Raw genomic sequence first — 22,508 nt, 5'->3', positions numbered from 1 at the left:
GTCCTTTAGTCGGCCTCTGATTGGCTTCCTTATCAAGACTTTGTTTACATTAAGACCATTATATTTGAAGCAGTAAAAATCAACAGTAAATCCATGCAATTAACGTCATCAGCTGTAGAGTTAGTCTGGTTAGTAGGAATGCAAGTGCAGCAAGAACTTGATGGGATTCTTTGCCTTGCTTTCATGAGATTTATGACTGACACGGATATATGAAATAAATACAACTAGACTGGCACTCAGGGTGGCATACTGGAAGCCTCACAAAGAAGTGTGTGCTGCTTCCTGAGCCCCACTGCCGAGCCCCACTGCTCTTAAAACTAACTCGTTGTCCATGTCTATGATCTCTCTGTACTAATACTCTGTAACTCCTACCAATAATTTTCTCTGGTCTCCTTGCACCACCAGGCCACTAGGAAGTAAACCCACTGCATGTTGTGGCTGGTCGGAGACAGCCGACCTCGGTCCAAGTCTTCCTCACTATCTCCCACTTCTGGGCTGGCGCCAGGGAACAGCCAGGAGGGTACACATATGATTCTTTTATGGGCACACCTGGGAGAATCAGACATTATTGCTTTTCATATGTCATTGACTAGAATGAGTAACTTGCCCGTATCTAATCGAAAGACAGACTGGGAAATAAGAACTTTGCCGAGTTGGTCATGGTTACAGAAGGAAAGCATGAAGAGTACAGGAAGCGACTTGCAGCCTACTGCTTAGATATCCATATGTGTATAGACAGCCATCATTTTTCACGGCCATCATCAAATACTACTGGATAGGAACTTCAAACGTTCCCTGCCCTGCAGTGAAATACTTTCCTTTGTTAGGTAGGAGGAATTACATTATCCAGGAGGAATTCCTTTGTCCCTTATCACTGATGATTCCTAATTTCTTTTCCCTTGGGAATTTTTTGTCCATTACTTCTATGGTGACCATAAGATCTGGTTTGACTGTGACAGTCTGATTTATACTGATTATCCTGGTGTAATAATCAGCACTGAATTCCTTGTTCTCAATATGTATCTATTTCACTGTCACAAGTATTTGATTACCCTGTAATTATCTTCTAAGAGGGAATTAGAAAGTATTCCTTCCTTGGAGCTGCCTGTATTGTGATCTATATTCTGCAAAACCAGTTGGGAAGTTCTGGAGTTGCTTTAAAGGTCAAACACACATTAGCTTTTGCAAATCTATACAATTTCCTCAAAAACTTAATATGCTTTTGGTCTAGTTGCTCAGAGTCAAATAAGTCATGGGCAAATAACCATCACCAAAAACCTAATCCAGACAGTGTTGCTATGCTTGCTGACTGTCTTTTTTTATTTACTGGTTTATTTGTTCAACATGTTTTGTTCTTCCTCGATTTAAAGGTATTGACTTTCAAGCTATCTACTATTAGTTTAGGGAGGAAAGCATCATTCAGCCTGACCTTTGGAACTAACAGAATGGGCTCCAATTAACTGAGATGCTTTAATGTTTATTCTTGAAGAAGCCAAAGTTCTAGTTACTGCTAAGGCTGCTTTAAAAAATTTGCTTCTTATGACTAGCCCAAGTACGTCTGGTCATAGAACTTTCCACATATATTAGCCAACATACATCAACATTTAAAGTTTTTTCTTTTTATTTTATTTTCTTTCTTCCTTCTTTCCTTCTCTCCTCTCCTCTCCTTTCCTTTCCTTCCCTTTCCCTCGGTTTCCTTTTCCCTTTCTCTTCCTTTGAGAGAGTCTCATTCTCATGCCCAGGCTGGAGGGTAGTGGCGTCAGCTTAGCTTACAACTTAAACTCCTGGGCTCAAAAGATCCTGCTGCCTCAGGATCCTGCTGCCGCCCGAGTAACTGGGTCTACAGGCACCTGCCACAGCAACTGGAGTTTTTATTTTTAGTAGAGACACTCAATAGAGAGCTCTCAAACTCCTAACCTCAAGTGAACCTCCCACCTTGGCCTTCCTGAAAGTCAGAAATACAGGCCCGAGTGGCCACACCCAACCATTTTAAGATTTTCTTCAATGTTGTGAATTTATCCCAAAGTTTCCAGAGGTTATATGTTCTTGTGGCAAAGCAATCTACCTTTTTAAGGATTGAAAATGACAGTTTCACCAAGTGTGTTGCCACAATTTAATGAGAATTGCTAGCATTGTGGCCTATAATATCTCTGTTCATTTACTTCCTTCCAACTGTTAGACCAATGCCTTATTTTTTAAAAATTATGGTACAGCCCACTTCTAATAACCAAGTTACGTTTTATTTAAAATTGGATGCTATGAAAAGAGAGAGAGGGAGCCTGAAACCTAGCATTTGAAACAAGATGGAAATCTATATCTCATTAAATACCAAGTGCACGTGGTTCGCTGTCAGCAGCATGGCTCCACCACCTTCCGTGGGAGATTTCTGTCTCTGGATCCAGGGAACCTACTTCACCTTGGCCATCACACAACAATTAGAAAGAGAAAAAGGCTCAGAATACTGCATACTCTATCCTTATAAGGACAAAGCCAGAAGAATCAAATTTAGCTTTTGTTTAAATTCCATTGTCTAGAATTTGGGCACATGGTCACATCTCTCACAAGAGAGGCTGAGAAAGACAGTCGTTAATTGCACAGGCTTGTGAGGATTTGAAACCCTATTATGGAAAGAAGTTACGAACAGCTAGGAGGTGACAACTCACAGTCTGACACATCGCTGTGTTATCCAGAAGCAAATCTAAATATTGAAAACAGGAAAGATGCTTTCAGTAAAGAGAATAAAGGACTTTTGACAGTAATGAAAGGAAGTTCCAGAGTTGGGGGCTCTGTGCTAGAACAGAGCACAAGAGAACTGGCACAAGAGATGCCCACTGGAACTGCTGAATGCCAAGGCCCCACCTTCAGAGCAATCCCCAAGTTAGAGAGCTGGGAATAGCTGTCACCACCGAGGGAGTGAACAGACGCTGAAATATTGCTTTAGAAAGCAAGATCTTACAAATAATTTTTACTTCTACCTTCCAAAATTTGTACAAATACAATTTAATTTGTAGAACCTAATGCTTATCCATCCATATGGGAAGCATCATCGTTAGCTTTTCAGAATCTACAGTGAGGCATGTCCACCGAGGCACAGGGTCAGAACGGTGTTTAGGGAGCTGATCCACAGCACCCACCACTCCTCCTGATGAACAACAGGCACCTCAGCAAAGTATGTATTATTAAAGCATTACTTTTGCCCCGAAGGAATAACACACATCAAAGGATTGTTTACTCTTTTTAATTGTATGGATTCATGGTGTGAATGAATCTATGATTCTGTATATCTATGATTCATTCATGATGTGTTTTTACATGTGTATATACTGTGGAATGGCTAAATCAAGCTAATGAACATATTATTATCTCACATACTTATCATTTTGTGGTAAGAACACTTCATATCTACTCTCTTAGCAATTGCTATTAGCCATAGTGACCATGTTATACAATAGATAGCTTGTTTCCCATCTTGGTGTGTAACTGAAATTTTGTGTCCTTGGACCAGTATCTCCCCAGTGTTCCTTTACTAGAAACAAGGTATTTGTTCAAAATACCTTACTTTCAGAACACCTTACAGATGACTCTAAAATTCCATCCTACTAGCCAAGTCAGTATTGAAGCGTCTTTCTCAGGTTTAGAGCAAGACTGCAGGCTCATTAGCAAGAGAACTTATGGACCTTAACTTGGAATGCATATTCTGAAAGTAAGGTATTTTGATACCTTGTTTCTAGTAACCACATTTTACTTTCTACTTTTATGAATTTGACTTTTGGCCATTTTATGTCTGGCTTATTTTACTCACCGTAGTATCTTCCAGGATCATGCATGTGGCAAATGACAGGAAGAATTCTTCTTCTTTAAGGCTGAAGAATATTCCATTGGGAACATATATACTCAACCTACTCTGTAATGAACCTTTCATATATGCTTATTCTTTAGGGACTGAATAACCTTTTAAAAATGATTGGATCAATTTCCCCAAATATGTTGAGACAGTTTGTATGATGCATATCAACATCAATATCAATGGCTTGCTCCTTTATACTAGACTTGAAACAAATAATATTTTTGAAGGTCTGAAAGCTCTATTTTTATAAAGAACTTCATATTCTATTGATTCATTTTTCCCTCCTCTCAAGCTAAAGTGAATGAATGAACAGTTTATTTTTAATATAGCAGTGATGCAGGTAGCATTTAATTTCTAAATAACTTGATCAAAACATTTCCTTTTCTTTGCCAGTTTCCCTTATTTGAAACAGAAGTATACAAATAGCTGTATTTGCAACTGCCTTAATTTGTTTTTCAACAAGGTCCTAACTAGGTTCAACTGACTCTACTAAGCAACAGAGAAGCTGTACTTGTTCCCTCTGGAAAAGCAGGGGCCTTGGCAATCTTGTTCACAACCCTGTATCCAGTACCAGGTAGCTGCTAAGCCCCAGTAGATTATCTTTTAAATTTTTTTTCTTTTTTTTGCTTACTATGTAAGATCCTGCTTTAAAGGGGGTTATACAAATAATACTAGGAAGAGAATGAGAAGGAATTTGCTCAGCCCATATGGAATATGCATATAGCCAGCCTAAAGGTCTGAATAATAACTCTTTACATTAAATTTTAAAGACATCTCTTCAATTCTATCCTACTAGCCAAGTCAGTATTGAAGAATCTTTCTCAAGTTTAGAGCAAGACCACAAGTTGATTAGCAAGGGAACTTACAGACCTCAATTTGGAATGCATATTCTGAAAGTAAGGTATTTTGAACAAAAAAAAATTACATTTGCTATCCTGTAGGGAAAAATAAGCCTATTTAGAAAAAGTCAGAACATTATATGTACTTGGACATTGAGTTCTTCGCAGGATGATAAGGAATGTGTTAGGAGGCTATTCAACCAAGGCACTTAAAATTTGTATCTTACAATAAAATGTATAGACCATATAATCTAAATAATATTAACACAACACATAGGAAGTTGAATAAACTGGCACTGTAGAGACTGTCCCTTTTATTAATAAAATTAGTAATTGTATTGAAAAGACATTCGCACTCAAATGTTTATTATAGCATAATTCACAATCACCAACGATGTGGAATCAACCCAAATGTCTATCAATGCACGGGTGGATTAATCAAGTGCAGTATATGTCCACCATGGAATACTAATCAGCCATAAAAAAGTGGGGAACTAAGGCCTTTGTGACAAGTTGGATGGAACTGGAGACCATTCCTCTCAGTGAAGTATAGCAAGAATGGAAAAACAAATGCCACATGTACTCACTACTAAATTGGAATTAATCAATCAATATTTACATCCTCATATGGTAGCAAAAAATCCATGGATATCAAGCAGGCGTGTGGGAATTTAATCCACAACTAGCGGGATGCTGTCTTCATGAGAGAACACTCATGACTTTGACTCAACCTTGGACACAAGTAACTCATGTAACTGAAACATCTGTACACCTGCAATATTCTGATTGAACATTGCAACTTTAGTGTTGAAGGTTGATCATTAGGTCTTAAATGCTTTACCTAAGAAACAGTCTATAGCCAGGTAAGAGAGAAACCTTTGTGCATTCAAGTTTCAGGCATGGGACAAAGCCATGAGAAAGTAAATAATAAAAATAACAAAATTATCCACTTGATTTCAATGCGAATCGAAAGTTCTACTAAAATAGGTAAGCATGCATGTTAAGCAAGGAAATAGAAGATATCTAAGGACATATTTTCAAAGGAAACAAAGTGCAAGGTACATTCTGGTACCTTTCCCTGTTAATGAATAATGATTATCAAGCTGTTCTAAACTTAATCTTTCAGTTATGCCAAGATTAGATTGTTCCTTTTCAACCCAATCCAATTCTCAAATGTCTTCCTCCAAAATGTACATGAGTCTACCTTAATATACGATATTTATAGCTACAAAATTTTCCAATTCTTCAAGGGATTATTTCTTAAAATAGTGGCTTATTTTAGGAATTAATCTAAAGGGATGTTAAGTGTTTAGCATAAATGTATTTAGGAAAAATCACTACATGTAAAGTTATTTTTGGAGTCCTCTACCTCTCCAGAGTTCCGAAGTTAAGAGTTTGAATCCAGGTTATTAATAAAATATAAAGGTTTGCTCATTTCCTTGTGTGACATTACCTCTAGTTTTAGGTTAAGCTTCTGCTGTGCTATAAACCCTCACGTCTTTGTAGTTTTATAGCAGAGGAGGTTCAAGGAGATATGGGTGCAATTCTAAACCTTTAATAGTATAAATATCTTTTCATAAGCAGCACTGAAAGCAAATGCAATTCTCAATTTTCTATTCTCTATCCTTCAAGAAATCAATCCTGGAAAAAACTAATATAAAAATTAAAAGAAAAAAATAGAGAAACCAACACAAAAGGATTCTGTGACATATATTGGTATGGTAAAAATTGATTCAATTTTTTTTTTTTTTGTTCCTAAAACTTTCCCCCATTAAAACAAACATGCTTCTGGGTAAACCTACTTTACTTGGATACATTTATATAATTTCTTGTATTGCTTCAAAGTCTCCACACATTGCTCAATTTCAACAGCAGTACACTATCATCTCACATCTTGTTACTACCATAAAATATTCCTGTTTTTTTGTTTGTTTTGTTTTTGCTGTTTCTTTTCAAATATTATTAGATAACGGATTTTTTTTAATTAAAACTTACTGTGGGTTCTGTGGTTGAACAAAAAAGTAAAAGTATTTCTTAGCTAGAAAAAAAAAATCTCCACTTATAAATTCTAAGTAACTAAAGAAAATATCCTGGTAGTCCAAACTCACAGGATGGTTAAACCAGCATTTTAAGGTCTCTGCACCTGTGTATTGAGGCCACTGGTTCCACCACCTCCAACTATCCCCAAATTCGAATGCATGATTAAGTAATGAAATGTAATTTGAGTAGAAATACGCTCACTTGTCACATATTTTTAAAATATATTTTTGTGTATATATTGCTCCTTAGTATCTTCTGGCACAGATTCTGTTCAGCCCAGAGAAGCTAATTTACTGTTAGGGTTTTTGGCTTAAATCCTCTATTCATAACGTCAGTGCAAACCGTTTTTGTTTTTTGTTTTTTTTTTTCTCCTTACAGCCCTCCAGGGTTTGATGAAAAATAGATTTCCAAACACGCCAAACCTGCCAAACAGGAATGAAAGCTTCCAGTGGAAGCATCGTGTTCCCTTGAAGTAGAAGTGTTTTAGCTCCTGTGAGCATATTCAACTCGTGAAAAGAGGTGTGAGGTCAGGTTTCATTTCAGGAAGATGTCTGCTTCAGGTAAGAGATTAAAACAAATAAACTTCCTATAATCAACTAAATACATCGGACAGGACAGTGTTTTAATTTGAATGTACCATTGAGGCAAAGTACCCTTTACTTTTATTGGGATACTTAAATGGTAGATAAATTTAAAAGCTAAGTTTGTGCCATATTTTGAAACAGAGATCTGGCTTGTAAATACTCTCCAGAGTCTACCACCAGAAGACAGAGCTTTCAAAAAAACTGATTACTCTCTCTCTGCTCCCTCCTTCCCTCTCTCTCTCCAACCACCCAATCTCTTGCCAGCTACCCCAAAGATCCTGTTGATATCATTTAGTCAGAGACTTAAGCCAATTGACATCAAGTCTGATGGTAGATTTCTTTGTACCTCTTCTTTTCAATGTCTTGAAGCAAGTGCCACTAGTTTATAAACTGTGTCGCCACAATGACTCCCCCCAAAAAGAAATGTTTGTTACACGGAAGGTGGATATTCTTAACACATGGGCTGGAAACCGGCAGCAGATCCTGAGAGAGGGAAGCAGCTGTTCTGTTTCTGTTTTGTGGCTCTCTGCTGGTTCCTTCTCTGTCCTGTATGCAGTTTCTTTCTTGGCAGCTCGTTGAAGGCCAGTGTGAACCCAGGCTGTGTCCCAGTTGTCTTCTTAACGTTCTTACCTGATGAGCCATTGTATTTCTTGGGCTTGGAAGTAGAGATAAGATGTAGCCCCACTTTAAAACTCACCATAATACATAACTCATGTACAGCATTCATCTTTTTAAATGTAGTACTTAATGTCATATTGTAAATCTGGTAACTGATTCAAAGAGCAAAGTTAAAGAAGATCTACCACCCCTGTTAATAATGTCATGAAGAGCTTGGATGTGAATCAAGCTTTTCGTATTCCAGCCCCAGGGAGGCCTCTTTCCATTGGTGTCTGTCTGCTATGTGGGCCAGGTGGAAAGCAAGTTTGTGAACTGCACCAGAAAAGTTATCATGATTAAGCTGGAGGAAAAACAAGATGGCTTTATCTAGCTCCTGCAGAAAAGGTTCACATTAAGTAGGTGACTCTTCCGTCTTCACTGATTCATTGAATCAACACTATGGTGGGTTGCCATTGCAAGGCCAAGGTGATGAATACAGTTTTTCTTCTGCCAGACCTGCAATCATTTTGGTGTCAAGGAAATCCTTTCCAAGTAAGCAAAAACTGTTGATGTCTCTTAGATCTTAGGAAGAAAAGGTGATAAAACTTCCTATTTAGAAAAGTATTGCACTGTATTTCTAACTAAATTACTACCATTTTTCCAAATTAATGATATGATGACTTGTCATAGAGATAATCACAGCAAAAATGAATGGTTCAATTATTTTGGCATAAATCCATTTTGACTGTTATCAGCTTTTAGCAATGGGCCTTTAATGACACAATTTGTACTCCCTTAAGTTATTATTTATTTTTCTGTTTGTTGGAATAGTTTTAAAAGTTATTTTTAGCTACAAAATAAGAGTTATATGTACCTTTGAAATTCTTACACAAAAATGGTTTTTTGACAGCTTTATTTCTAAATTTTTCCAATTTTATTATCTGTTTTGCTTTCTGAGTTAGACATTTTTTAAAGTTATAAACATATGAGTTCCGTAGTTTTCATTTTTTTACTAATTTTTAACTACATTAGAGACAGAATCTTCTGTATAATACTTACCTTGAATTATATTAAAAGTCACTGAATATGTGGTCCAGTTTTCACAAGTGGTACTTGTTCTTGAAAAGCAGGTATAATTTCCAACTATTAGCTGTAGTATTGTATATGTGCTGGTCACATCAATCTTCTTAATTGTATTTTTCAAATCTTCTATATAGCTAATGAAATTTTTTATAATTGATATATAAATTATGTAAGATTACTATTAATTCCTTTCATTATGAGAGTGAATTTGTCACTTTCTCCTTGTAATGCTAAATAATATATTGCTGTGTATATTTTGAAAGAATTATTTTTAAGTATTTATCTGAGATACCTCCCTGGAGAATTAAACTTTTACCTCTCTGAAGTTCTCCTCTTCACCTCCATATAAAAATACATTTTTTTCTTATCTAGAGGTCTGTTTTTTCTATAACCATACCAGCTTATTGTTGTTACTGATATTATTACTAATTTCCTGTTTGCTGACAATTTTTTTGTCCTTTTAATTTTAAGCTAATCTTGTTCTTTTAATTCGGACTTGTCTATAGTAAGTCTTAGGTAGTTTTTTTTTTGTTTGTTTTTTCTTTTTTTGAGAGAGTCTTAAGCTGTCACCCTGTGTAGAGTGCTATGGTGTCATAGCTCACAGCAACCTCAATCTTGGGCTTAAGTGATTCTCTTGTCTCAGCCTCCAATAGCTGGAACTACAGGCACCCACCACAACACCCGGCTATTTTTTGGTTGTTGTTGTCATTGTTGTTTGGCAGACCTGGGCTGGATTCGAACCTACCAGCTCTGGTGTATGTGGCTGGTGCCTTAGCTGCTGAGTTACAAGCACTGATTTTTTTTTTTTTTTTTGAGACATTCTTACTTTGTTACCCTCAGTAGAGTATTGTGGCATTATAGCTCACAGCAACCTCGACTCTTGGGCTCAAGTGATTCTCTTGCCTCATCCTTCCAAGTAGCTAGGGCTATAGGCATCTGCCACTAGGCCCTGCTACTTTTAGAGATGAGGTCTGGCTCTGACTCAGGCTGGCCTCGAACTCATGAGTTCAGGATTGCTAGGATTACAATGAGCCACCACGCCCAGCCTATAGCGTTTTTGTTTTTAACATAATGTAACCATCTATAGATCTTATATTTTATGTGTTTCTGATATACATATTTTCATTTCCTCATAACAAACATTGACATTTGTACTTCTTTCAGCTGATGACAGGACAAGGCCTCTGTTTGTCTTCGGCTGATCCAGGTAAGCATAGTCTTTTTCTCACTATCTCTTGTTACCTATGGACCTTCTTCTAACTTAACTGAGTTTTTATTTTATTTTCTTCTTCCCTTTCCACTTGTAGAAAAATACATCTTTTATTATTCTAATACACCTTTAAAAAAATCTAAAGCTGCATGTATCTAAAAAATCTAAAGCTGCATGTATCTATACTTCCCCTTGGACCATATAAGTAGCTTTTAAAACGTTGATCACCCAACTACAAGTTGTAGTCTTATGCCTAGTATTTAATTATATCTAATTTATTTTGCTCTCCAAATTAGATATTGTTGTTATTATTTACATAGACAATGTTAGTTTAGAATTACCCACATATCTTCTATAACCCTATGCACCCTTCCGTCTAGTATTCCCAGGCCTTTCCTGGAATCATTTTTCCTCTGCTCTAAGTACATTCTTTAAAACTTTCCATTAACGATAATATTTTAGAGGTAAACATGTTATTAGACATGTTTTTATTTTCTTCTGCTTCTTGAAAGACAGTTTTGCTGAGTATTGACTTACGTTCTTCATCTGATTTTTTCCCCCCAATCATCTAAGTTTTCTCCTTTGTGGTGACAGGTTTCGCTTAGGTGCCATTCTGATTATTTTCTCCTTATTGTGCATCTTTGAAGAGGAGTTGTATTTTTTTGAGTCAGCTACTTTTAAAGGAACTGTATATGGAAAAAAAATCAGGGAAATGAGTTGTGTGAGTAGGCGGACAGGATTCAGATCTGTTGTTTCTGAACACTTCCACCCTCCACCCTTTGAGTGAACTCACTCTGGTAAGGAAAGACGTCTGCCTGGCTCACAGTGGAGGCTGGAGCGTCACCTGCAGGTAGACCATGACCAGGCGTTTGTGTCTTCAGCTGACCACCGTCAGCATCCCCACCTATATCTCCTCTGTCTTGCCAGAGCCAGCCCTTTCTCCAAGAGCGCGTGTGGAGCACCTGAAGAATTGCACACTTAGAAACTCTTTCCCTCCATGATTTTGAGAATTATCTTCCTGGGGTGTTCATCATGACATTCTCATCTTACAGTATTGAAATAATGTATAAGCCTCAACTTCATCATTTTATTGTTGTGTGTGTTTCCATCTTTTTGTTTATCCATATTCATGACTGTGTATTCAACCTCCAATGAGAAGAGGCTTCTCCAGAAAAAAAGAGTGGAAATTTTCTTTTTAATTTGTACTCAAGCCCTTGGGCTCTGGTTGAATCCCCTCCTGAGATATGCCCTGACTTTTTGCTTGTTTCTAATCAGCTTTCAACTTATCCAAGTCTATAGAACTAAAATGGAATAATTTCATACACGCACACTTAGCTCAAGGCTATCTGAATATACTGACACATTCGTGTGACACACACATATACATGTCCTTAGTAAAAACTGCTATCAGAAGGGTTTTAGTCTTTATATCAAACTTGTGATTTTATAAATGAATACTGTACCTTTTTAGTTGTAATCCATAGCTGTTTGTCACTTCTAACTACTAATTTATAGCTCATTTTCACTTGATTAAAGTCTCAGAAATTGTGAATAGGGGAAAAATGACCCCTTTTCTAACACACATGTAATATTCACAAGTACTTAGTTAATATCTTTATCATCATCAAGACTTTCATCCTGATAGAAGAAAGACCATGACTATGACATCCGTAGTCAAATATCTGCAGGGTCCCGTCCAGTGACTAAGACAGAGTAAGTGTTGAGTACATTTCTATCTTATGAATAAGAGAACACAAACTTTTATTGCTAAAGAGTGGTACTCAAACCACACAAGTTTAATTTTTTCCTGATTTTTGAGACAAAGAACAGAATAGGGTTTGAGACAACATTTCTATGATTTACATTAATTTCCTCTTTCATAAATTGTTCATATAGTTAATCCTTACGGTGGTAAAATGAACCACTGCAGCAAATTGTTCTCTCCTCATTTGTATTACTTTTCATTAGTTTGTATAAATTTCTGACGACTTTGGCAACCAATTCAGTTGTACTATTTAAAATTACTATTCATCTTCTACTTAAGAATGACTAAAGAGTTTTCTATAGCCAGATGTAACAGTGAATAATGCACATACTATCTCTTAAAATTATAAAATATAAGTAGTGTCTAAAATAACAATCAAGGCTAAAAACACCTACTTGATACATCTTTTGAACATACAGTGAGTGGTTTTGCTGATCTGTTGGGCAGTACAATACTATATAATTAGTTTTTCATCCCATGCTTTAAGTTTATATGAGTGTGTCACTAACCATCAACCATTTCTCATAATGTTAGTTTGCTAAAATACTATGTCATAAACCACAGGCAGCAAGAGTAGATTGTTGAGATGATCTTCTTAAATAAAGTAATTTGTATAATGATAAATTAAACTCAACTCTTCCACTTCCTGCATATGAACTTTGCAAGATGCTTGTATCTTAGTATCTCAGTTTCCTATAAATTGAAAATATTAACAAAGCCTACTCATAAGACTGCAGTGAGGATTAAGTTTTGTGTGAAGATTAAATAAATTAAAAACTACTTAGAATAATAGCTGCCACATTCTGAGGTAGCACTCAGTAAGTATTAACAATTGTAATTATTAAATTATATTTTTCTTCTTATTTAGAATTTTCTAGATTGTATTCTGAAGAATAATCTTTCATAAAACATTAGTAACTGTCACTGGAAGAGGTGTGGCCATGCCCAGGTTTTCATTCTTTTATTAACAAGACAGTAGCATGGTCCAGTCTAGACTAACTTGTGTGTTGTACTAATGCTCTGCTTACAGCTAACACCTGGGATTTATCCAAGAAATATGCGTATGATCCAAACCAATAAGAGTCTTTAACCCAAATTTTTTAAATGGCATGATTTGTTATGTATAAGGTCATATTTTCCAGAAGCCCCTCCCGGTGTCCCCCATCTTCAGAGGAAAAGCCCATTTTGCTGTAGAGAATAAAAGAGGCAGTTTATTGAGAGAGGAAGAGATTCAAAGGGGAGAAAGAGGCTTTACTCTGTGACTGTGTTCCTGTCCCTGGTTCACAACATATTCCCTTGTGTATTGACTTCTGCCACTTGTGACCATGAGTCCTGAAGAAAACAAAAGCACCCCAAAGTGCTTCTGAAAGTATTCTGAGTAAAGTCATTTTAAAAGCACTGCATACTCTATCCTGTTCTTGAAATTTTGCAGTGGTTACTATGCAGGTGCATCGTAAAACATCTTTGTACTGCCATAGTAAAAAAGAAAAAAAAAAGATAGCCCACTAACCTTGTTCTGTTGTCTTAATCTAGTCTTTAAAGGTAAAGTCTATGTCTGATTGGATTTTTCTTTCTCTCCTCTCCCTCCACCACCTCCTCCTCTTCTTGTTTCTGCTGCTGCTGCTTCTTGATCGGTAAATGCCTTACTTGAAATAAAATAATTTACATGTTTTTCGGGTTGTGTGTGTACGTGTGTGTGTCTCTCTCTCTCTCTCTCTCTCTCTCTATATATATATATATATATATATATGCAGATACACCTATTCAGAGTTTCTTTTTCTCTGTCTTCAATGTTTCTTGTTTCTTCTTTTACTGATATGTTTTTAGGACTCTCATAATACAAGGGTAGACCTCTCTTCTCTGAACGTTACAGTTGTAATCTCGCCTATCATTCATTTCTACCACTTGTACCATTTCCTCTCTATTCATAGTGGTTCTCAAAGTTTTATTTCAAAATTTAGTTGTCTGTTGTATTAATTCTGCTTTTAATGACTATTTTACGTATGTGACGGCACTTTCAGGTTCCTCGCATCTCAGTGTCTCATTAGGCTCCATATTAGTGATATCTCCATCTTCTCCAATTTCCTCTGTGTATTTATTTTTTCATTTTGTTACCATATTTTGTAATTTTGTATCTTAATAGGATACATGATTTTTTAATTTTATAAATAACATGTAACTATTGTTTTATAGCATTTAGGTATATATAGCATATACTTTTTAAAAATAATATATTCATTTATGTTCTGATTGTACATACTCATTTTATTTTTTGCAGAATATTTTCACAGCTTTCTTAATATCTTTTTTCCAATTACTCATCTTTTAGAAATGAGAGTTCTTTCCGCTGATTACTCATAATGTCTCTCACATATTCTGGCTCCTCTCTCTTTACCTGATTCCGGTTAGAACATGTTTCTCATATTTTCACCTAGAAGAATGGTAAATGTGAACAGACTTCATCTGATGTCTAGTCACCACCGACATTTGATTTTTCTCAATTCTGAATTTCATCTCTATTGATTTTGTTGTATGGTTGCCTACTTTAGGAAGATAACACATTCTAGGTAGTTCTAACCAATATGTAACTATTCTTTTGCTAAAAGTGATTTGCTTTTGCACTTTCTCATAGCACTTTCTTATCTCCCATTCCCCAGCGCAGCAAACCAAGTGCCTAATGGCCACAGAGTCTGACCATGAAGGCAGATTTTAGTCTTAGAAAACATGCAGAAAGGAGAAGTGGTGATGTGGCCCAGCTTGCTACTGGAAGGGTTCACACTGTGGCACAGTAACAGATATTCTCCTTGGCCTGGGGAGAGAATTTATCAAACCCTAGATCTTCCAATCAGCAGTAGCAGGGAATGAGCCCTCTCCTTACCATTAAGGCCGATACATTTATTCTCCCTTTGATATGAAGCAACTGCAGGCCAGTACATGTGGGTTCTTTCCTCCCATTTCAGCTTAATCTTCTTTACCTTACATATGGTTCACTAAATGATTGTCTGTCTTTGTGGCTGGTAACATTATATTGTAAGTGGATTTTGTTAGTTTTTTCATTTTATAAAATTTGGCTTAATTTTTTGAGTTTATATTACCAGCCAGATTTTACACCAAACCAACTGAATTGATCCTAAAAACCTCTTATTATTATTATTGTTTGGAGATTAGGAGTATCATTTGAAATATCATTTACTAAAGCCATAGTCCACTTGGCCTGTATTCATTTTTAAATTTATAAGCTTTTCCAGATTGTTTTAAAGTTTTCTGAAGGTGCCTACCTACCTACTATTATACTCAACATTTCCATACTAATTTGTTTAACCGTGGTACTATGTTGATTTTTGTATTATATTTCATTATATTTCATTTATTTTTTGAAACAGAGTCTCACTCTGTCATTCTGGGCAGAGTGCCATGGCATCATTATAGCTCACAGCAACCTCAAACTCTAGGGCTTAAGTGATCCTCTTGTCTCAGCCTCCCAAGTAGCTGGGACTATAGGCACCTGCCACAATGCTCAGGTATTTTTAGAGACAGGGTCTTGCTCTTGCTCAGGTTGGTCTCAAACTCCTGAACTTAAGCAATCCACCCACCTCAGCCTATCAGAGCTCTAGGCCTATGTTTATTTTTACATGAATTCCTACTGTTGTTTCCTATGCAATGAATCAAATGACATATACCTTTCAAATACTTGTTTAAATAGTAAAAATAAAATGTGGTTATTCAAACAATACATACTTGCCATCTTTTTAAAAGGAATTTCCTATCTTACATATTCTGTATGTAGATAAAATAAAATTGGTCTTAGAAGTATTAAAATTACCAAAATACTCACAGTATTAGTGATTTTTTCCTATATTTGACCTTTTAAAAATTCCTGGATTACTCTTCAAATCAGATTTGTCATTCATTATGTTAATAACTTTGTCAAAGATTCGCTTGGAACTTTGATTCCTTGAGAACCTATACCTCAGGCTAACAATTATGAACAATTATGTTAATATTAAATATTATTAAATAGGTACCTCTTCACATTTTTTATATTTAAATAATTAATTCATCTATAAATTTAAATTTAATGGAAAAGCTGTACATGTTTCTATTCACAACAGCAGCCATGGATACCAAGTCATATGTGCAACTTTACTTCCCTCTTCTACATCTGTGGAGCATAATCTCTCCCTAAGTTTCCCCCAGCCAAAAAGTTCTTCTGAACCCATGTCCTGGGAAGCCACTATCATGTAGTGAGATTCATTGATCAGATAAAATGATTTACCACTTTGGTCTCAGGTCGATAATGCAGTTCCCCAGAGAAGAAATTGTTATTGAATGATTTGTTTCTGCTACTTATTCCATTCAAAGTCAAATATTTACAAATCTAAGGGTAACCTTTTTCATGCATAGAAAATTTTGCTAAGATATATTGGTATTTAACAAAGCCTAAATAGATGGAAACAAAGATGATACTATGTATCCTTTTTTGTTCAGTTATAAAATACATAGACTAGATTAAGAAGGCAAAATAGATAAAAATGTATGCATTGGAGGACACAGAATAACAGTTATAAAATGATTACGGTCTATAGACACTGCCCAGTTACCATTATACAGTACTTATTAACTCTAATGGAAGGTAGTTATTAATATCTCTATTGTTATTAATAATGAATTTGATATTGAAGAATGTTCATTATATTTGCCCAAAGTTTTGTGACTATTGATGTGACTATTGAGGGTCCAGTAGGGACCCTCTGGAGCCCATTTTTTGGAGGTTTTGGCCATCGAAGCCTGTTATCTTAGACCAGATGTCGCTGAAATTCTGCTTTAGTTTCAGAAAATTATTTTGAGACTAGGGAATAACATTAAATGTGGCCCAAGGGCATTATTGTTTTCCAATAAAATATTTAAGGGCTTAGTTCCTGAGTGAGAAAAAACTTATCAGTTAAATCAGCTCTGATAATTTGGACCCAGGATCCTATAAAATTGGACCTACTTATCTGTGGTTATAGACAATTTAAAATAACAGAGAACAATCTATTGCTGGTATTTTATAATTTATAAGTATATAATGTTTTATAAATATAAATCCTTTTAAGGATAGCCTCGTATTCTAAAAATATAACTTTGATGTGCCTGAAGTTGTTTAATAAAAACATATCAACTTTTTCTATGTTTAAAAAATATAAATTATTTAAAAATACATTTAAATTATTTTAAAAATATAACTTTACAAAATATTGCTGAATTGATCAACTAATGTTTTGTATTCCATATCTTCTCAAAGCAAGAAGGTGACAGAATCCCAACTTGTAAAATGTATGGTGGGAGGCACTTTTTCCAGTTGAGATTTCATCTCTGTGAGATGTTATGCTGATTTCTTTAGCTCTCCTTCACCTCGTTTTCCTCCAGAAAGCTTGGCTTTTCCTGTGACTCTGATCCTTTGCCACTCTCCAGTGGAAGCTGTTGACTCTCCCATGCTCCACTTCCCCCAGACCAGGAGGCGAGGCCCTCATTCTAAAGGCCAATGCCTTCCAGTTATTCTTGCTCAACACTGCATAAAAGTCCACTCCTTTCGGTCCCATGACATCCCAGTCTCCTCTTCTGTGTCCTTTCTACTTGCTGACCTCCACCGACCTTGTTCCTCCACCTCTGTCAGAGAATTGCCCCACTTGCACCTGGTTCAGCATCTTCATTTCACATTCTAACTCCAGCCCTCCCAGAGAACTTCAACCTCATTCCATCATGACTGTTCTGAGTAATATCATTTCTTCCTTTTAGTGACAGAATACTGACATTTTTTTCTGGTTCTAAAGCAACACAATAGGAAACTACATTCCTCAGCCTTCCTTGAGGTTACACATTTAAGCCAGTGGGATGGGAGCAGAAGTGAAATGTGCAATTCCCCAATCAGGACCTTCAGAGGCAGCAGCTTACTTTTCCATTTATTCCCTCTCCCAGAACTAGAAGTGGACAAAATGAGGTGACCATGGTAAGAAGTTTTCTTCCTACCCCTCAGACTATTTTACTTTCCCTCTTTGGGTCTATGTATTAAATATCAGTTTCCTCCTATACTGAGATTTTATGTTCAGATTGATTGTGTCTCTTTTTTATCTTCAAACCCAGTTTAAACAAAGGTCACGAGTTCAATCATAAGATCTGTCTCCTCAATTAAAAAGCCATGTGTACAGCCACTTACTCAGCATCTTCATTTAGATCATATGCAAATCCTGAAGTTGCATATGCCTAATAAAGCACACTATCTAATACTTTTTTAAAAATTGTAATATCAGCAACTAAATAATGCAAATATACAGCTTTATTCAACAACCTGTAATCAGGCCCCATGTCAGGAAATAAACCTTTCCTGCCACCCTTATGCCCTTAGCACAATAGATTCCCTCTATCAAGAGTAATACTCTTTTGATGTCACTTCTGTACTTTTCTATAATTTCATTAACCATGTGTATAAGTCATAAAGTGTATGGCTTTGTTTTTCCTCGTTTTGAGGGATGAGGGGGTTGGTGAGTAGGGTTTTTTTTTTTTCTTTAAGACTTTTCCAGTTTGTGTATTTTTCCTCCATTTTTTCATTTTCCCTAGCAGTTTATTTGTTGAAGAAACTAAATTGTTTTTCCTGTACAAATTTCCCTTCGATTTAGTTTAACATCTTCCTTGCCCTCCGTATTTCCCATTGGTCATTGGATCTATAAGCTTAATCAGATAAATTCAAGTTTGACTTTTTGGAAAGACTTCTTGGTAGTTTTGAATTCTTTATCATAAAGCACAAAATGTCTAGCTACCTTCCTTTTGTAATGTTATCAGTCACCAATGCTTGATGCCTAGTTTTCATAATTTATTAGTTATTGTAAAATATTGATAATCTAATTTCATCACTTTCTTCTTTTATTTATTTCTCTTCCACAAAAAAGAAACTTTAGCTCATCTATTACTTATTTACCCAGCGATTATTTTGCATAAAAAAGATAAAATAAATGTTTGATTGCATTCTTTATTAACCGTGCATTGTACAAAGACAATTAGTTGTGTATGAGTTGTGTCATTAAGAATTCATAAGCTTAAATATGATCGATATGTTTTAATATATTTCACTTATCCTTTTTGTCAGTAAAACCACCTTCAAGTTGGCTCTCATGTCCTATGATGTGCCCTTGTGTTGTCTGATACTTCTTTAATAATTAAACTAACAGGATGTTCCAGGTCCCTAGACATGAAATCAAGTGGTCCTCCAAGCATCCCTGCTTTCTTTTAGTGGGAAAGTGCATTTGAGTATCACAATCTGGAGGTTAGAAATGCTCATTGCTACTAGAATGAGCATGAATTCTAGGCCTTTTCCAGGAGGAAGCTGATGAGAAGTCATAGACATTCGATTAGTAGACTGACAGATGATAGATAGATAAATTAAAAAAAAAAAAAATTCACGAGTTTATCCTGATACTTTCAATTCTCATCTGTACTACAGAAAATACTGATTCTCAAAGGTACTGGGGATGCTATAATTACTCACTTTTTAATATGGTATTATACATAAAATGTTATGAGTATAACAATGCTAACAAAATCACCCACCTGATCAATAAAAAAAAAAAAGCTTTTAAAAAATCCTGTATGTCGTTTCCACTTCCCCACCTTTTATTAGTGTTGAACTGTATCTGCATCGCCCGTGCAGAATAGCCATTTTAAATTGTCTTCAGCTTATCCCTCATCTGTCTGATTTCTCTAAGAAAACACACACCGCATTTCATTCTCACTAACAGTCCTTCAGAATTTGGATTGTCTGAAGCTTATTCTCTAGTGGTTTATTAATGAACACCCCGTAAGAACAATGTTTCCAGAGTTCTTGAATGGCCATGGCACTTTGGGAAAATTGTATTTGCAGTCTGTTTTGATTCTTGGTTCAATTTTCTTTCCCTGAGTATCTTAAACATGTCACTTCATGTTTTCAGGCACAAGGTGTCAGTGCCAACAAATCTGATTAAAGTTCTCTTTCCCATTAGATTTTAAGAACATGTTGGTCTTTGTCACTGCAGTAACTCGGTAGCTAGTACTTTATTAACAGAGTGTCTTCTTAAGTCTTCACCTTTCTTCTTTCCCTTCATCTTTCTCCTTCCATATTCCACATCTTCTTTATCTCCTCTTTTTCCAACTCCTGTTTACTGTTTTCCTTTTTTTTCTCATTGACTTCGCAAAATTAGTATCTTCTATCTGGAAAACAATTTAAAGGCCTCCTCTTCCTCTTCTCAAACCTGCCAGGAAAACTGCTTAGGAATATTCAAGTCAACTTAGGAATCTTTAATTTTTGAAATCTTGTCCAACGTGGTTTGACAAACTTCGATCTTCTTTCCCTAAAGCTGTTGCTTGTAACTTTAATGTAAAGATTTCTCTGCCAGACAAATCTATCCTGAAAAGGACTGCAGGATAGAGAGACTTCTAAGTAATCAGAAGCAGGTCTGGCAGCTGTTTTCTTCATTTACTTCCCCTCCTTAAGTCTCAGGGTACTGAGTATTCTATAAGTAATGAATGAGTTAGATAATAATTTTGAATAATTTATTTGGTGCTCAGAGAAATCTTTTACATTGTGAGTTGCATAATGCTTGACATGATCTACTTAAAAACAGCTATTTAATAATTGTGTAAATGAGTCATAAATGTATGAATACATGAATTGATTTATTCAAATTAATTTCTCTCAAAAATAAGAATAAGTGAGAGTCAAATTTTCCACATGTAAGAAGGGCAGTCTAATAGGAAGTGAGTAAGAACTTGTCAATTGTTCACATAAAAAAGCAATTGATAGGGACTGTTTGAAGAATAATGTTTTCTCTAAACATCTCTTGTCTTCACCTCGGTGAAAGTAAAATCAAAGTGTATGAAAATAATAAAATGTTCATTTTATCACTCAATTCCAAATTAGAAATAGAAAGAAATGAGATGATATAAATGATGAAAAGACAAGTACATCTATTTAGCTATTTTTTTTCTCTGCATTCTTATACCAGACTGAGCTGAAGAAGGCCAAGTTCATATTTAGCTAAAATATGAGCGTGCACGCACGTCTGTGTGTGTGTCTGTGTGATAAATGCAATGGGCTTGGCCAAAGAAAAGAGATTTAGGAATGGCTCAGCAGAGGACGAAAGACTTGGAGATTTCAGATCATCCTTCCAGCTCAGTCTTCACAGTAATCAAATTAGCTGCCATAGTTATAGACTTCCCTCCACTTTTACTGAAAACGCAGATGGTTTAGCTTGATTAGGCTTTAACCTGTCGTATGTGGGCACCATCTTTATCTCCTTTGACAATTATATATATTCAAAAACATGAATATTTGCTGTCTAAAATTTGTTATCTGAAATAAACATCATTTATCTTCATTCTCAACATGTGTTCCTTGCATCTCCTTCTCATCTCCTCCTGTAAATAAAACTTTCTAATGTAGCCAGAAGTGCAGACATTCTCATAAAGCTTTTTATTAGTCTTTATTCTTTTTTAAAATAGAGATTTTTGTTCCTATTCTGAACATTGGAACTACAGTAGAACCTCTGTAAGTTGACCACCCAAGGGACTGTAACAAACTAGTCAACATACAGAGGTGGTCACCACAAGGAACTAGGCTAGGTACTGAGCCATACCTGTGTTATATGTCCAGTCTGTGAAAATTAGGTCAATTTAAGGAGGTGATCAATGTAGAGAGGTGGTCAGTTATGGAGGTTCTACTGTATTTGGATGATACTTACAACTTTGTAGATTTATAAATTAGAAGTAGCCAGCAAGGGCTTTTTTTTTTTTTTTTTTTTTTGACAAGTGCCTAAATTGTGTCTACATTTTGACTTTAAGGACAGAGAAGTAATTAATCCTCCATGGAATCTGAGTTCTTGAAAGGTGAACTGAATAGAAGACCATAACCAAAAGGAGTTTTCACTACTAACAACATCTTTTAAATATTTCTGTTGGGATTTAACTGAACTTTCCAGCCAATAGGACAAGGCTTCTTTTTGTGTGGTCTTCTATACTTTTTCTAGCCCCTGATTTTCCAGTCGGTTTATGAAGCACCTTCTGTTTTGCAAAACCGTGTTCATTTTCTATTGCTGATCTAACAAATGGTCTCAAACTTAGTGGTTTAAAACAAAAGAAATTTATTATCTTTCAGTTTGGTAGCTAGAATTCAAACATGGGTCTCACTGTGCTAACATCAAAATGTCTTCAGGGCCTTATTCCTTTTTTGGAGGTTTCAGGGGAAGATCTGTTGCCTTACCCTTTCCAGCTTCTGGAGATCTCTCTTTGTCTTGTGACTCTCTATCTCCAAAGCCAGCCAGAAACTTGTTCAGCCCTTCTTACATCGCATCAATCTAATCTCTTCTGATTTCCTCTTCCACTCGTAAGGAACCTTGTGATTATACTAGGCCCACCCAGATAATCTTCCTCTTTGAAGGTAAGCTTATTAGGAAACAATTTCACCTGCAACCTTAAATCTCCATGCCATGTGATGTAACGTATTCACAAGTTTCAGGAATTAAAACATCAGAATATT

The 22,508-nt window shown here is 35.7% G+C and overlaps 1 protein-coding gene across 3 annotated transcripts in view; it reads left to right on the top strand.

Moving 5' to 3' along the window:
- The window catches only part of PIK3C2G (phosphatidylinositol-4-phosphate 3-kinase catalytic subunit type 2 gamma), a 453,317-nt gene that overhangs the window by 16,588 nt on the left and 414,221 nt on the right, over positions 1-22,508 (top strand). For all 3 annotated transcript variants that reach the window (XM_053556309.1, XM_053556307.1, XM_053556308.1), the window contains 2 exons: positions 7,105-7,286; positions 10,155-10,197. The gene's annotated coding sequence lies outside the window, so the exon portion shown is untranslated. The remainder of the gene's footprint in view (positions 1-7,104; positions 7,287-10,154; positions 10,198-22,508) is intronic.

Source organism: Nycticebus coucang, chromosome 12 (assembly GCF_027406575.1).
Source record: "Nycticebus coucang isolate mNycCou1 chromosome 12, mNycCou1.pri, whole genome shotgun sequence".
Lineage (NCBI taxonomy): Eukaryota > Metazoa > Chordata > Mammalia > Primates > Lorisidae > Nycticebus > Nycticebus coucang.
The sequence above is the reverse complement of the archived record's forward strand: the minus strand, read 5'-3'. Positions and strand labels throughout refer to the sequence as shown.